Source organism: Diorhabda sublineata, chromosome X, assembly GCF_026230105.1.
Source record: "Diorhabda sublineata isolate icDioSubl1.1 chromosome X, icDioSubl1.1, whole genome shotgun sequence".
NCBI lineage: Eukaryota > Metazoa > Arthropoda > Insecta > Coleoptera > Chrysomelidae > Diorhabda > Diorhabda sublineata.
In genome coordinates, this window is record NC_079485.1 from 18,609,479 (window position 1) to 18,623,615 (window position 14,137).

The 14,137-nt window shown below is 30.5% G+C and overlaps 1 protein-coding gene across 5 annotated transcripts in view; it reads left to right on the forward strand.

Moving 5' to 3' along the window:
- The window catches only part of LOC130451778 (IQ motif and SEC7 domain-containing protein 1), a 158,723-nt gene that overhangs the window by 27,740 nt on the left and 116,846 nt on the right, over positions 1-14,137 (forward strand). For 3 of the 5 annotated variants that reach the window (XM_056791018.1, XM_056791017.1, XM_056791020.1), the window contains exon 1: positions 735-1,117. The exons of the other annotated variants lie outside the window; for them this stretch is intronic. The gene's annotated coding sequence lies outside the window, so the exon portion shown is untranslated. Of the gene's footprint in view, positions 1-734; positions 1,118-14,137 lie in introns of those variants that run through there. 5 annotated transcript variants of the gene reach the window in all.

A 14,137-nucleotide genomic window follows, 5' to 3' on the forward strand; every position in this document is an offset into this window, starting at 1 on the left:
TTTCTTATTTATCATCAAAAGTGGAAATCTACTTTTATTTTATCTTCATGGATGTTTCTGTTGCAAACAACTTAAACATTTGTGACTTTTTTGTTTATGTCAAGCCTATAAGTCGCCCATCCGACCTAATACTATTTGTGGGCAAAAGAATTACAGCCGAGCTTTGATGAAAACTAGATCTTCCATTTTGCTATTATTTTTTGTCCTTCCAACTGAATACTCAAAAGACACCGGTGACAGAGATGTGACACCCAAAAAACCGATCTGATCTGAAAAGTCAATGTGTAAATTGGTTCGATGTTTTAAACAAATATTAGTTTTGAAACATCATATTTGTTTCGATTCACATTTCACAATTGGATAGTTAGCCTTTTTAGGTCACATTGAATATATCTTATCGATATATTTGTTTGTATATTATGAAGTTTCCATTATCCATCGAATTATTTATGCATCAAAGTTTTGTATGCACAAATATGTAACAAAAGCCGTAGATTCACCAATTTACATTTTCATTGTATTTCAATATTTTCATGCGTTTAATATGAATTTGTAATAATCTTTTAATATGCAATTTCGTCTTCGGCTTTTAATAAAAAATTTCTATGGATTTCCGTCAATCCGTGGAGCGTTAGAGAATTATAATATTCTCGCGCCCGTATTCATAGAGTTCACTTTGGTATTTACGTATATTGTCCAGCACTACGTCGTCACTCACCTACGCTTGCAGTCCTGCAGACCACTTTCAGTTACCGTTTAGCGAGCTTCTCCAACAGTTCGCGCATATCCTTCATATCGGTTCTGTTCTTCTGTTTATAACAGTGTGATGTAACTTTCACAGACCAAACTAGTGACGTCAGTCGTTTGCCTCCTCAGATTTATTACAGAATCTCTTTTGAGGAGACCGAAACAGCTGATAATAGATTTTACTGTTGTGCGTATCGGGCGTTTATCTTTACTCATTTTTACGTGTTTTTCCGTTTGTTACATTACTTCTTCCGGTTTTGTGACGTATGTGTATATCAAGTGACATTGCGTTACTAATTTGTGTTTTAGAAAGTGATTGCAGTCTATGTGGAAATACATAATTTTCAAGAAAGTTTTCATTTCAATAATGGTTAGATTTGTTTATAATTGATACATTTTTTGTAGCAAATGCTTTTATTTACATATTAATATAGTTATATGTTTTCTTATTGGAAAATATTTAGATCGGAAATGAAAATGAGGATATGTTTAATTTTGTGAATTCAATTTTGAAGTAGATATTCCTGCTTGGTTTAGTACATAATTGTCATTTCTAGGATTTGCGAATGTATTCATATCATAATCGTGAAAAACATATATCGGGTGACGCAACTAAAATTTGCACTTCCAAATTTTTCAATTTTAATCTATAGGGGGCTTAATTTTTTCCGTAATTTCAAACAAAACTGTTTTTATTGTCGTACACTGTTATTTTTTTATTTTGAATTATTTTAAATAGGATAACACGACAGTTTCTCACTGAAATTGTCAATCTCATGATGGATGGAGCTAAACATGTTTTATCTTTTAATATTTGTTTATAAATAACTCGGTCTTTATAATCCCAATTTTTTAAATAGTTTATTGTACACTAGAAAGAATTGAATTGGTAAGATTGTACTATCAAAAAGATGAGTAAGCGTTGCTGTTGACCATATAGAAACAGCAAGTAAGTCGTCAAGATTGTCACATATTTGATTAAAACTGCGAAAAATTTGTTGTTTTTCACTTTACTGTTTAATGACCACCTGTGTAAGTACGTTTACATTGAATGGTAAAGTCAACAGACATAGTTGCCGCACATCTTCAAAGAAGATGTTTGGGCAGTCATTTTAGAAGACCACATTATAGAGATATGTTGTCTTAATGGGAAGATTACTAGTGATATTTACTTCAACTTATTGATCCTTCATTAACCTAGCCACTGAAAGATGGTGTAAATCTAGGTGAAGACCAACTTTTTTACGAGTAGTTAAAGTTTTTGCTACTACACCTAAATCTCTTCAGAAGTTGGGTAAAGAATCGAGATAGAATTTTATTTAAATATACCAAAACAGATTGCATGAAAGTTGAAGGAGGGCAATTTGCACAGTACATATATTAAAATTGAACTGTTTTATCGAACTACTGTAGTTTCCTTTTAAAATGTAGTTTTCTCAAAATATATAGATTATCGAAGCAGCTTTAAAATGATTATCACTTAACACCTCTTGTCAATCGAGGTTTTTAAAAGTCGATTGGAACTACCACAAAAATTCTCTCTAATAGATTGAGGTTAACCTGTTTTAGGATTTTTCCTAAATATAAACAAAACGGTAGATATGTGAGATGCAAATTAGGACACCCTCTGTATTTTGAGGAACTTGATAGGAATTGAAAAGGAGGAAGAACTGTTCTTAGTACTTATTCATATGAAATAAGCATAAGACACGGTCGTTAGAAAAAGAATATTGGCAATATAGGGTTAATACAGTAATGATCCGTTATAATTTCATACGGACAATTCCGACCTCATTATTCCACATGAATTTAGAAATACCCTATACAAAAACACTATTTATTACTTTTAACTCATATTGTTTCCGAATTTTTCTGCAATGTAATGTTTAACTTGGTATAATTATTTTTCGTGCATCATCAAATCTTCAACTAAGGATGAATATATACAAATTATTTTAATTATTTGAGGACTTCCAATTATATTTGTAAGATAAAAGAATTTGCTACCTCCGTATGTGTAAATGAAAAGATGTGCCAATATTTCATTGAAAATATCATACATCTTTTTTTTTGTTTCTATTACTTTAGTAAGAATGAATGAATGAATTATACTGTTCTACAGAGTGATTCGTTAATAATTGTGAACATTTTACACAAAAAATTCTAAGCCTAAACTTCAGAGATTTTGAATATTAATATGGTCTTAGTTTAAAGTCAAAATAAAAGAATTTGGTGTTTGACATCAATAAAAATACTTTAAAATCTAACAATTAAATCAGTCTGTCCGATCCTATATGAACCACATTTGACGTCTTACATTGAATGTTTCCCTCAATCTAAAAATGTTGTTGAAAATGAGACTTCCATTTCGTAAAAAGTGGCCTCCTTGGAAAATAAAATATCTTTAAGAAACTGAATAGTTTAATTTTTCGTTATTCATTATCTACTGTAAAAAATTCAATTTTTTAGAAAATCACTTCATAATAAGTTGTGTCATATGATATGGTCGAGAATCTTTTATTTTCAATACAATTGAATACTATTCTTCATGATTGCTAATAATTGTGTGCTGGGTTGAGGATTTTTAATTCGTATAAAAATTTTATCCTCCTGATGAATCTGTTGAAGTCATTAATGTTAAGATTCTCCCAATTGTCTGTAAATGTTACGAATTTTATTGATGTGGGAGTATTTCATCAGGATACATAGCTGCATATCTTGGATTTTTAAGGATGCTATTCAATATGATTTTATGTTGTACATATATTTAATGATAGTTTTTGGTCTCTTCTGATTGAAAAATAATTTTTAAAACAGTTGAAAATATCCAAATATACCACTAAACTAAAATATAAAATATCCAAAAACAAAAGAAGTGATATTATATTTAAAGTACGTTGTAATGATTGTGACGCTGTTTATATAAGACAGGCATATCTGTTATTACTGCTCCTAGAAATTCAAAAGTTGTAACAAGTTCTATTTGTTTTTTTTGCCATTAGTCTGACTTTGTTTCCTTTTTCATCGTTTATTATGATTGTTTTGCATTTTTTTTGTTAATTTTTATTTGCAGTTTTTCTATCTCCTCTATCCACATTTTTGTTAGTGCTTTCATCTTTCTGTGATATTTTGCCATAATTACGATGTCGTCTCCATATAGTGAACCTTCTATGTTTATTGGGATGATAGTGAGGTAGCCTTTGTTTTTTTTGTAGCTATCTCGTATGTTTATTAACATTTTTTTGTATTTCATCCATTGTTAGTATGGACTTAGACTCTCACCTTGTTTTATCCATTTACCATCACACTATTATATACGTGAAAAATATTTGATAATCATCAAATTCTACTAAATGACAATTTCGCCAGAATGTAGAATAGAAAATATTTACCTTCGCTCTTTTGTACCACATTTTGACAGTGGGTGAATACTACATCTCAACAAATTTTAATGTATTTTCATATTATTAAACCCAGTACCAAGTATGGTAGGACAATATCCAATTGTATTGAAGAAACAAGCAAAATAATTTTTAGAGAAAAAAGCGATGTTCTGTTTCAAAACTTATATTCAGGTTTTTCTGTGTAAAATATTCACACTTATTAATAAATCATATTGTATATATATAAACTTGATGAAACATAGTTTATCAAAATTTGATAAGAATCGTTTACATATTGTTTAATTCATTTATTCTTAATAATGCTACGAAATGAATCAGTATGTTCACGGATTTCAGCTATTAAAACAAGTTTTTATACTTGTTGACGTTGTTGTTTGAAAAAATGTTTAAATATTTATAAACAAGATAAATGCTTAAAAATAAAGTACAAATATTTATTTTATCATATACTATACAGTGTGTTCCACCTACAGAAATCTTATTTTCAAATCAACCATTTTTTATTCATTGCTAAAATTAACCTATAGAAAGTATGTTAGAACTTTGGATTGCATACTATCATTTTAAAATCTTGAAATTACAATGCTTTTATTTAAAGTACTGAGAAGAAAGGCTTTTGAAGTTTTGATTGTGGTAATTGAGTTTAAAACAGCCCTTTTTGTAGTGATTTTCGGTATCTTACTATCTTACCATCACTTGTAGTATTTATCGAAAAAGACATTTTCTGCTGTAATGACTACTTTTATTTTCAATGGAAATGCAACCGCTTCTCCATATCACCCTATATTCCGTTATTCACACTTCAATTAGTTTCTTTAACTTGCCATCTGCAAGTTTGACAACCAGTGATTATATTATATTGTTACCTATTTATAATTGTTACTATCGATGTTTTGTATTTTCTGTCTATTTTTATCCAAGCTGATCCCTTTGCTTTGTCCTTTATACAATTATAAGTGGAATTTATTTATTTATAATACATTTATTTATGATCATATCACATTGTTACCGATTATGTATACACTCACGCTAGAAGCTGTCAAGTCTGAACCTGTTGAATCGTGTCTACAGTAAAAGTCCGGAAGTCCAAATTGAAGAGTATCAGTATCATAATAAACACTGTCGATTGAATTATAGAAAATTTGATGGATACATTAGGGGAATCTTCAATAGCAGAAAGGTGTTGTCATGAGATTAAATGTTGTAGACAGTTGTATACAGACGAGCATGCAGATTAAGCACCATTCACGAAAATTCTATGATTTCATCGAATAATTGAAGGTGGTGATCTTTCATACCATGTGGTACATAATATATTTACTGCCGAACTGAACATGAAAAAATGAATACTGCGAATGTGCGATGCACACAATCAAACTAGAAGACACATTTGCAGTCATTTTTTAACGCAGTATAGACAGATTAGTAACAATTAACAATGGATGAATCATAGATACATTACTATGATTAGCAACAGAAATGTTTACCGGCGCCGACAAAAAGTCAAGATACTTCCAGCAGAGAAGTTCATGCTGTATTTTGGGAATGTGAAGATATAAGTTTGGTAGATTACCTACAAAAGAAAGCCACCATTACATGTGTGTATTATTCCAATGAAGTTCCAGTATTATGTATGCAGTGAAAGGTGTTCTCTTGCAACAGACTAAAGCACCCCGTCACTGATCCACGGAATTTCTTGCTGTAATGTGCAGTAAACAAATAGATTAAAATATTTACTCGAACTTGCTTACTTCAGGATACTTTAATTGGAAAATCTGTTAAATCTCTTGATTTTAGTAGAATAGGAAAAAAATTCTTAATGATCAATAAAAAGATCTTTATAATGTACTTTTAATTCATCGATATTTTTGATTCTACTAACTTCTAGAGAAAGCTTGTATAGTGCATCTTAATACGAACATCTCAAATATAATTTAAATGATATGTGAATTATTTGCAGCCTCTCTTATAGTGATTATAGATGCCGAGGAAGCAACTTGTATCCGCATTTATCCAGTTAGCCATTTTTATTCTTCGAAGTATCTCAATAATGTATCATAATGTGCTCGTAGTCTTGTTTTCATTCTCTCTAACCTTTCAATTTCCAACTTGAAAAACGTCTTATTTATAAATACTTAACATTTATTCGATGTCTGAATTGACGTACTTGTGTTGGATACAATTTTAACAATTGCTCTTGAGTGTCATCTTATTATCTGTAAGGTCAAAAGTATTCTTGTAGGCAGTTCCTTCGTAGTACTTATAATATTAATGTAAAAGGGACACTCTGTATATATTATTACTTAAAAAAATTGTCGTCTGCCTTCTATCTGTGAACATACTGAAGAAATTTAAAATAACACTTTGCTTTATTTACGTTATAATATGAGATCATATGCCCACATGTTATTTTTATAATATCTGGTTGTTGCTGTTAGTGACATTTATGTGTGAATACTCGTTATAGGTGCCCAAATAAATACAAAGAAATTTTATTACTCCGACATTTGTCCAAATGTAGTAGAATTATTATGGCTTCATTTCACCGTATTAGGTTAATTAAACCTTGACCGCATAAGCGTAGTCAATGAGACATAATTCAGGGCTATCAGTTACTTAAAAAATTTTTTCATAACCTATCCATTTATAGTCAATCTGTGGCTAACCTTGAACAGAAATTTAGCAACGAACAATCAATCGACACTATAATTCTGATCATCTATTATTGCATTTTTCATTCTATTTAAATTTATTAAGAAAATATACTACCAACAATTTGGTAACAGAGCAACGAACATTTTTTAGCAGTTTTCTTAAAAATGTGGCTGAATTCTCACAAATTTTGCCCATGTTACGAAAATGCATTAATATTTCATATTCCATGCATATTTTTCTCAGAATCTATTTAAAAATTATTTTTTTTCCTTCTACTAATATTGTTTTTGCCACATTGTAGGATGAGGTTTTCGAAGAAAGTGTTAGAACATAATTATTTTCTTTGGGTTATAACTGTCAAAACATACAATAAATTAGTTATTTTCTTATATGATACATTTACAAAAAGTATACATATGCTTTGAAAGAATAACTTACTTAAACTAATACGTTTGTGTCACGCAAAATAGTTAATTGAAAATGGTAAAAAAATGTTAATTCTTGATAGTCATTTCATAATTCACGAATAATAAAATAATTGGAACATTGAAAACAATTGAATGTATTTACAAAGCTGGCGCATTTCATCACTCCACTATTTCTATCATATTTTGTAGAAAATTCAAGAACTGTATCTGTCAGTATTTCATTAATGTTTATAACAATAAAAACAAACTCATGCAGTTATGGTTTGTAAAGTTCTACTATTACTTTTAGATGTCAAATGATTGTCTAATAGTATCACCAGCGAATTGTGGCAAATCTTATTTTTATTGTTAACTGGAATGTTTTGTGTCGCTGTACTCATCTCTAAGCGATTTAGAACAATTTTACCCCAGAATAATGCCTAACTTAAAAACATGTTGTCGTTAATCTAAATGGCGTGTCCACGTAGTCAGGCTAAATTTTTATCAAAACCATGCTCAAATAAAATACTATTTGAGAACTTCTTCCAATAGGACAATGCAATGGCACCCACGCTCTGAAACAAGAAATTTAGTATGCGCCACGTAAGTGGCTGTGCACATGTCATATTTTAGGGCACCCTAACTTTGAACGCTCGAGTGTATGGATACATGTAGAAATCTCTGTACTTTCATTAGACTCAACAGTAGTAAAGTGTAGTTAGTCAATACAACACGGCTTACTAGTTAAAAAATAGAAACAAAAACTAAGCGACTAGTGGATAGACCTATTCACGAGCAAAAGATTATTGAAACTATTGAGAGGTCATATAGTACAGAGTTTAAAACGCTCAGTACATTGTGTAGGAGGGAGAGGAGCAAACACACAGTACATTGTGAAGGAGGGAGAGGAGCACCGTTTCCCTTTATTTGCTTAGGTTCAAAATGTTTTATTTCGTTTCAGTAAATCCCATTATTGAACTATGAGTAACAGATTGCTTTGCTATTTCTTTATGTAGCCTATACTCGTACGATGATTTAGTTCATTCACTAAATAATTATAGATTCAATCAGATAATTACCTGAAATTATGAAGAAAATCATTAAACATTTTCGAAAATATCATGGTTGTGAAGGACTTTTAATCTAATACTAATTATGGTAATAATCAGCACGGTATACAATCAATTACTGTTAATAAAGCGAATTAGAAATTTTCAGAGCAAAAATTTATTGCATTTCGTAATCGAGTATGCATTTTGTGAAGTAATGAGATAAAGATTGTTAACTGCGCTTTTTATAACAAAAATTGCTTCACATTGGTGAGATTTGTGAAATGGAAATTTTCCCATATTTGCCGCAAAAACTTGTTCTAATTATGTTCACGGCTGGATATTATGATGTGATCATAATCAAAAGAAGAAGGTAACAAATTGCCAGAAATTTATTTTTTTAGATAACAGAGTAGTCGACCATACATACTACTTAGCAAACAATATTGTCAATCATTGGTTCCGCTTTCCATTAATTTTTTGTACAAAATGTTTTGCGCGATCACACCGTTATTATACTCTTCAATAGTAGATAACAGTTTTCGAACGTCGCGCGCAATTTTTGTTGGTTATTTCAAATTGAATATAAGATCTACAAAAACTTTTGGTTTTTATTACTTTTTTTGTGCGTTAATTCTCCCATGATATTTATTTAGTTGTATATAGATTGTAGATGTTTTATTATGCAGTTATTAAAGATTTACTCCCTTATACGGATTTTATACTAATAAGCTATTTTTATGCTGAAATGCCAAAAAGTATAGAAACCGAAAACCTCAGTAACCTATCAATGACGTTAATCATGAAAATTGATAGTAGACAGCCATTTAAGGGGAATAAATGAATAAATAAAGTTCAAAAACTATAGACAAATGAAAGAACCCGTCAGCTAATCGCATTTACTCACAGTGTACCAGGGTAGAAAGGATCATACCATATAACTACGACCCGATTAACTCGATCAGTTTCCGAACAACAATGAACTTAGTTTCACAACATTTAGATCATGATCGGGTTAAACCGATTTCTTCGTCAAATGAAATGTTTCGGGACCTCAACCATTTGTACATAATGGTTTTTCTTGTTGCAGAAGTGGGTAATGTTTATTTTTAATTTGTTGTGATAGAGCGCATTATTAATAACTAAATTTCTGGTTGGTAATTTAAGTAATCCATTTTTGGTTACCAATTTTTTTGTAATGATCAAAATTCATGTGATTGTCTTAATCGCTACCTTGACTTCTATCTAATATATGAATTGGGTACGAAACCTGTTTCACCTTCAGCATTAAGTATTAAAAGTCGAGCGCCTTTGGAAATAGGTTTTTTTGTCCATTCCATCTTCTAAATTTGTATAAGAAGAATGAATGTTTGTTTCATACATGTAAACAATAGGGACGCTTTTCTTTTCTATATAACTCCATTCATTTTAGAAATTGTATTCTTAAATTTCGAAATGATTGCCGTTTCATTAATATTAGACAATTATTCTTCATTTCACGCCAACAAAACTCTGTCTTATATATTTCTCCTTAATTATCTTCACTTTCCTGATATCTCATTTCATTTCTCCGCAATATTTTTTATGGATGCATTTTTCGGTAGTAAAGAATATTTATTTACCTTTGTTACCTGTAAAAGTACTATCATGTTCATCAAGCGCAACTGGCAATTTTTTCGAGGTTACTTTTTTAAAGACTCTCACCAGTAACTTCGGTAATTTTATATTTTCGCGGTCCCCTCGTTTTTTTGGCTCTAGAAAATCGAAAAATCATCCGATTTCGATGAATTTTTTTAAATCTTTGTTTCTTCTCGCCGATTTACGAAAAAAAATATGGGAATAAAAAAAATGTAAACTTATATTGGTTTCAGGGCTCTAAATGTTCATGAAAATCCACTCATTCACGTATAATTGTTGATAACTTTTTTCCAAATAATCAAATGAAGTTGTTATACTTTTTTTCATAATCGAAACAAAAAATGAACAAATGAACAAATTGAAAAAAAATTATACAAAAATCATAAACTTCAATCGATAATATATTTAACTTTGCCAAAATAATCCTGTTTTTATATTTTTTTTTCTATATTTTAGAAATAATAATTACAGTATTGTTTATATTTATTTGCTAAAAAGAAACAAAAATATTCATACAGCTTATTTTCATTTTAAGTTACGGCTAGGGGTCAAATGAAACTTCATTTTTTAATAAGCTACAGCTAAAAACAAAAAATCACCTTTACCCAAATTATCTCTAAAATCTAATGCTGTCTCCTCGAGTATTTATTTATTCTTTTTTCTAACAATATACATATAAATAGCAATATAGTATTCATTTAAATCCGTGTCGTTAGTAGCCATTACTGCACTTTATATTGATCTATTCCATATTAGATGAATCTTTAAATATATTGCTTTTTGTGAGGAATAGAAATTGAGTGTGGTTTCTTTTTTTGAAGTTTATTTGGTCACTTGGATTCATTGGCTTAGTACCGATACAATTTAACGCGTTAAGAACGTGACTGCACTCTAAATTCGCATTAATTAGCTAAGATTCTACGAAATTTAAATATTTACTTTACGGTATTTTGCATCATACTGTAATTTAAGTCACTTATATCAGCGATATTTGTGTTGACAAAATAATAAAAGACAATGAATAAATTCTAAAACTACCTGATTCGAAGCTCTGTCTCTTATTTTATTAATTAATAAAAAATTTCGCGCGCTCATTTTATTTGTAATGTTTGATTTTGAGCATAAATTCCATTATTTACACCATATAAATATTGTGTTATAGAATAATTTTAATCTTTAAATGAGAAAGAGGGAAACATTCTAAAAATAAGAACTGATTGCGTATCGTCTCTCACCACACGCCGCTAACATTTCGCATCTTTGCCAGTGTGAGTTATATGATTGAACGGTTTCGTTTGTCACCATGTCTATCCAGTAATCTCCGTGGCCATGGAGTTCTATTAATTATTTGCTCGTAACTACAACAAAAATTCGTCCTGCTGAAATTTACTGACAACTTATTGAAGTTTATGGTGAACGTTTAAGAAATGATCGTGAAAAGTGTAGGCTTTCTAATACAGAACGGACAAATGTGTAAAATTGAAATCTATCAGCTTTAGTTTTCAACATATGATACGTGCACTCGAGTAGAAAAATACTTAAAATAGCAAACATAAAAATAAATGGCCTAGACGAGAGTTAAGTAGTGGTGTTGAACTAAGTCTTGGTAGTTTGGAACTAGTACCAACAAGAAAATGTTTCTTTACTGACATAAATGTTTTTTTAACGAATATATCATCTTCAACTTGTAGTATCATTTGAGTCCATTGGGTAGTCTTCACCCTTTAATTTGTAGCACTAAGTACTAAGGCCAGGAAATTTCTATGTAGTATACTGAACAAATTAATGTTGAATAATTTTCTATAATTATCTTGTTGCATATTTTGAGAATTCTCATTTCATTATGTGAATGTTTCACCATTCCATAATAATCACCCTTAATGAAGTTATTAACAAAGAATTGACATGATTTTAAACATAAGCGAATGCCATGGAAACATTCCTCTGTGGCAAAGGTATATATACAAAAATATTCTGAACGAGATCTTCCACTAAATATATAAGTTTTAAAACAATACTAGTAAGATTTCGTGCTACAGGAAGTATTGTTTATACTAAACAAAAGAAAACGTTGATAGCACCGCCAATGAAGGCATTCCTAGAGGACCTGTGGCTGAAAATGCGAACACAACCACAAAAAAATTGCCAGACATACAGGTATGAGTCAATCAGTCACCTGAATTTATATTACTATGACTTTCACTAGAGAATACGCTTTTTCTTATAGGCCATTGATCGAGTCGCAGAGGAAGAAGACATTTTCAAATTTATGTTACTAACAGACGAATCTACTTTCCATAGTAATGGTCTAGTATCTGAAAATACCCACTTTTTCTTAACTGTAGACTGTCATAATCAATGGAGCATAAATTTATTTGGTGGGATTGGGAAGAATATCAAAGAAGTTCATTTTTTGTGATGATCTTTTGAATGAAAAAAATTCCTAAACCTCTTAAAAACGGCGTTGTAGGATCTCTTGGAGGATACTCCATAAAATATCAGAGCAATATGTGGCCTAAGTTAGATAGTGCATCAGCGTATTTTCAATTAGCTGTAAGAAATTATTCAACTAGAAAATTTCCAAATAAATAGATAAGAAAGGTAGATCCATCCAGCTGGCCACCCGAAAGTAAATTCGATGGATTTTTGTTAATAGGGACACGTGAAAAACATTGTTTAGTATATGTAGTAAACCATTCATTATTCCCGATGATATGAAAAGTCGCATTAAGAACGTGTTTGCTATAGTTCCACCTGACATTTTGAGAGATGTTGAATTATCATTTGACAGTAGGGTTACAATCTGTATTACAGAAAATAGTGCTCAATTCGGGAACCTATTGTCATTCATTTTCTTTTCTTTGTTTAACTGTCTCAATATTTAACTATTTTCTTAATTATCTTACAGTGTTTAAATTCAATTCGTGGTTATTTTTATTAATTATTTTGATTAATTAGTAATACAAGTGTATCTAATGTCCAGAATTGACATAAGGCACCTTGATGAAATATTCCTATTGAGAAAAATATATTTTTTTTGGGTACACACACACGCACTCTCTCATTCTCATACACATTCTCCTTCCATAGGGCAGTTTTCATTTTGTATTTCTTTCTTTCACTCTGGGTTGAGATTTCCTCTCATGTACTTCTGCTGTAGTTGGATTTCTTTTTATCTTTTGTATTTTTTTGTCCAATGCTTCGTTTTTGGCTTTCAATTCTTGATTTGTGTCCATTACGAACTTATTTTTATTTTTATGGATTTCAATTTGTTCTTCTAAGTAGCTATTTTGCTTTTCTTTAATAATAATCATTTCTTCAAGTTTTTTAATTTTTTTTCCATCGTCTTCGTCAACAATTCAATGTCAGCCAGTTTTTCAGTTTTCTTATTTAACACCTCATTTTCCAGTTTTTGTCTCTCAATTTCCATTTCTAGTTTTTTGTTCTGTACTTCTAGTCGTTTTATTGTGGTCTCATAGCTTTTTCTCTATGTTTCGACAGACGATCCTCTGTCATAGGGTTTCTCCCTATTTTTGGAGTTATCAGGCTCCATGCCTGTTATTCTCTGTTTTGGTTTTCCTATCTTGCTGAAATACCTAGAAAGTACCTAAAAATAAAATAGTAAGCCGAACTGAGAAGTACGGCTATTTTGAAAAACGGATAAATTCCGCACAATCAAATTTGTGTTAACAAACACAATTCTTTCATGCAGAAGTATTCTCTTTCATTATAAATAGAAGGCTGTGTCAAAGCACAGCTACCTGTAAAAAAGAAAGTTTTATTAGGGTCTTACCTGAATACCTGAGTCCGCTTTCACTGCACTTCACTGTCACACGTGTTCACTCGTCGAAGTCTCAGGTGACTCAACTTATATATTGATTATATATCTCAAAGCTGCGTGCACCGTTTACGTCACTTACATAATCCGTGACAAATGACACAGAAAACATGATTCTCCTACGTCACACCACTGTACGTACAGTTTCGACATACTTATACAGACTTCTACTTCCGTAACAGGTTTTCTTGTCTACGAAAATACCACAACACAGTTCAATCGTTTTTAAACAGTATCATGATTCTCATTCAATTTTCATGAAAATTGAAGTTTTTGGAGCGGACTTCAACCACCACAGAATGTTTTTGGCAACTATTAGAGTTCTTGAAAATAACTTGATAGAATGCTTGCAATAGACGAGAATTTCATTGTAGTTAATATTTTATCTTATTTGAGTTG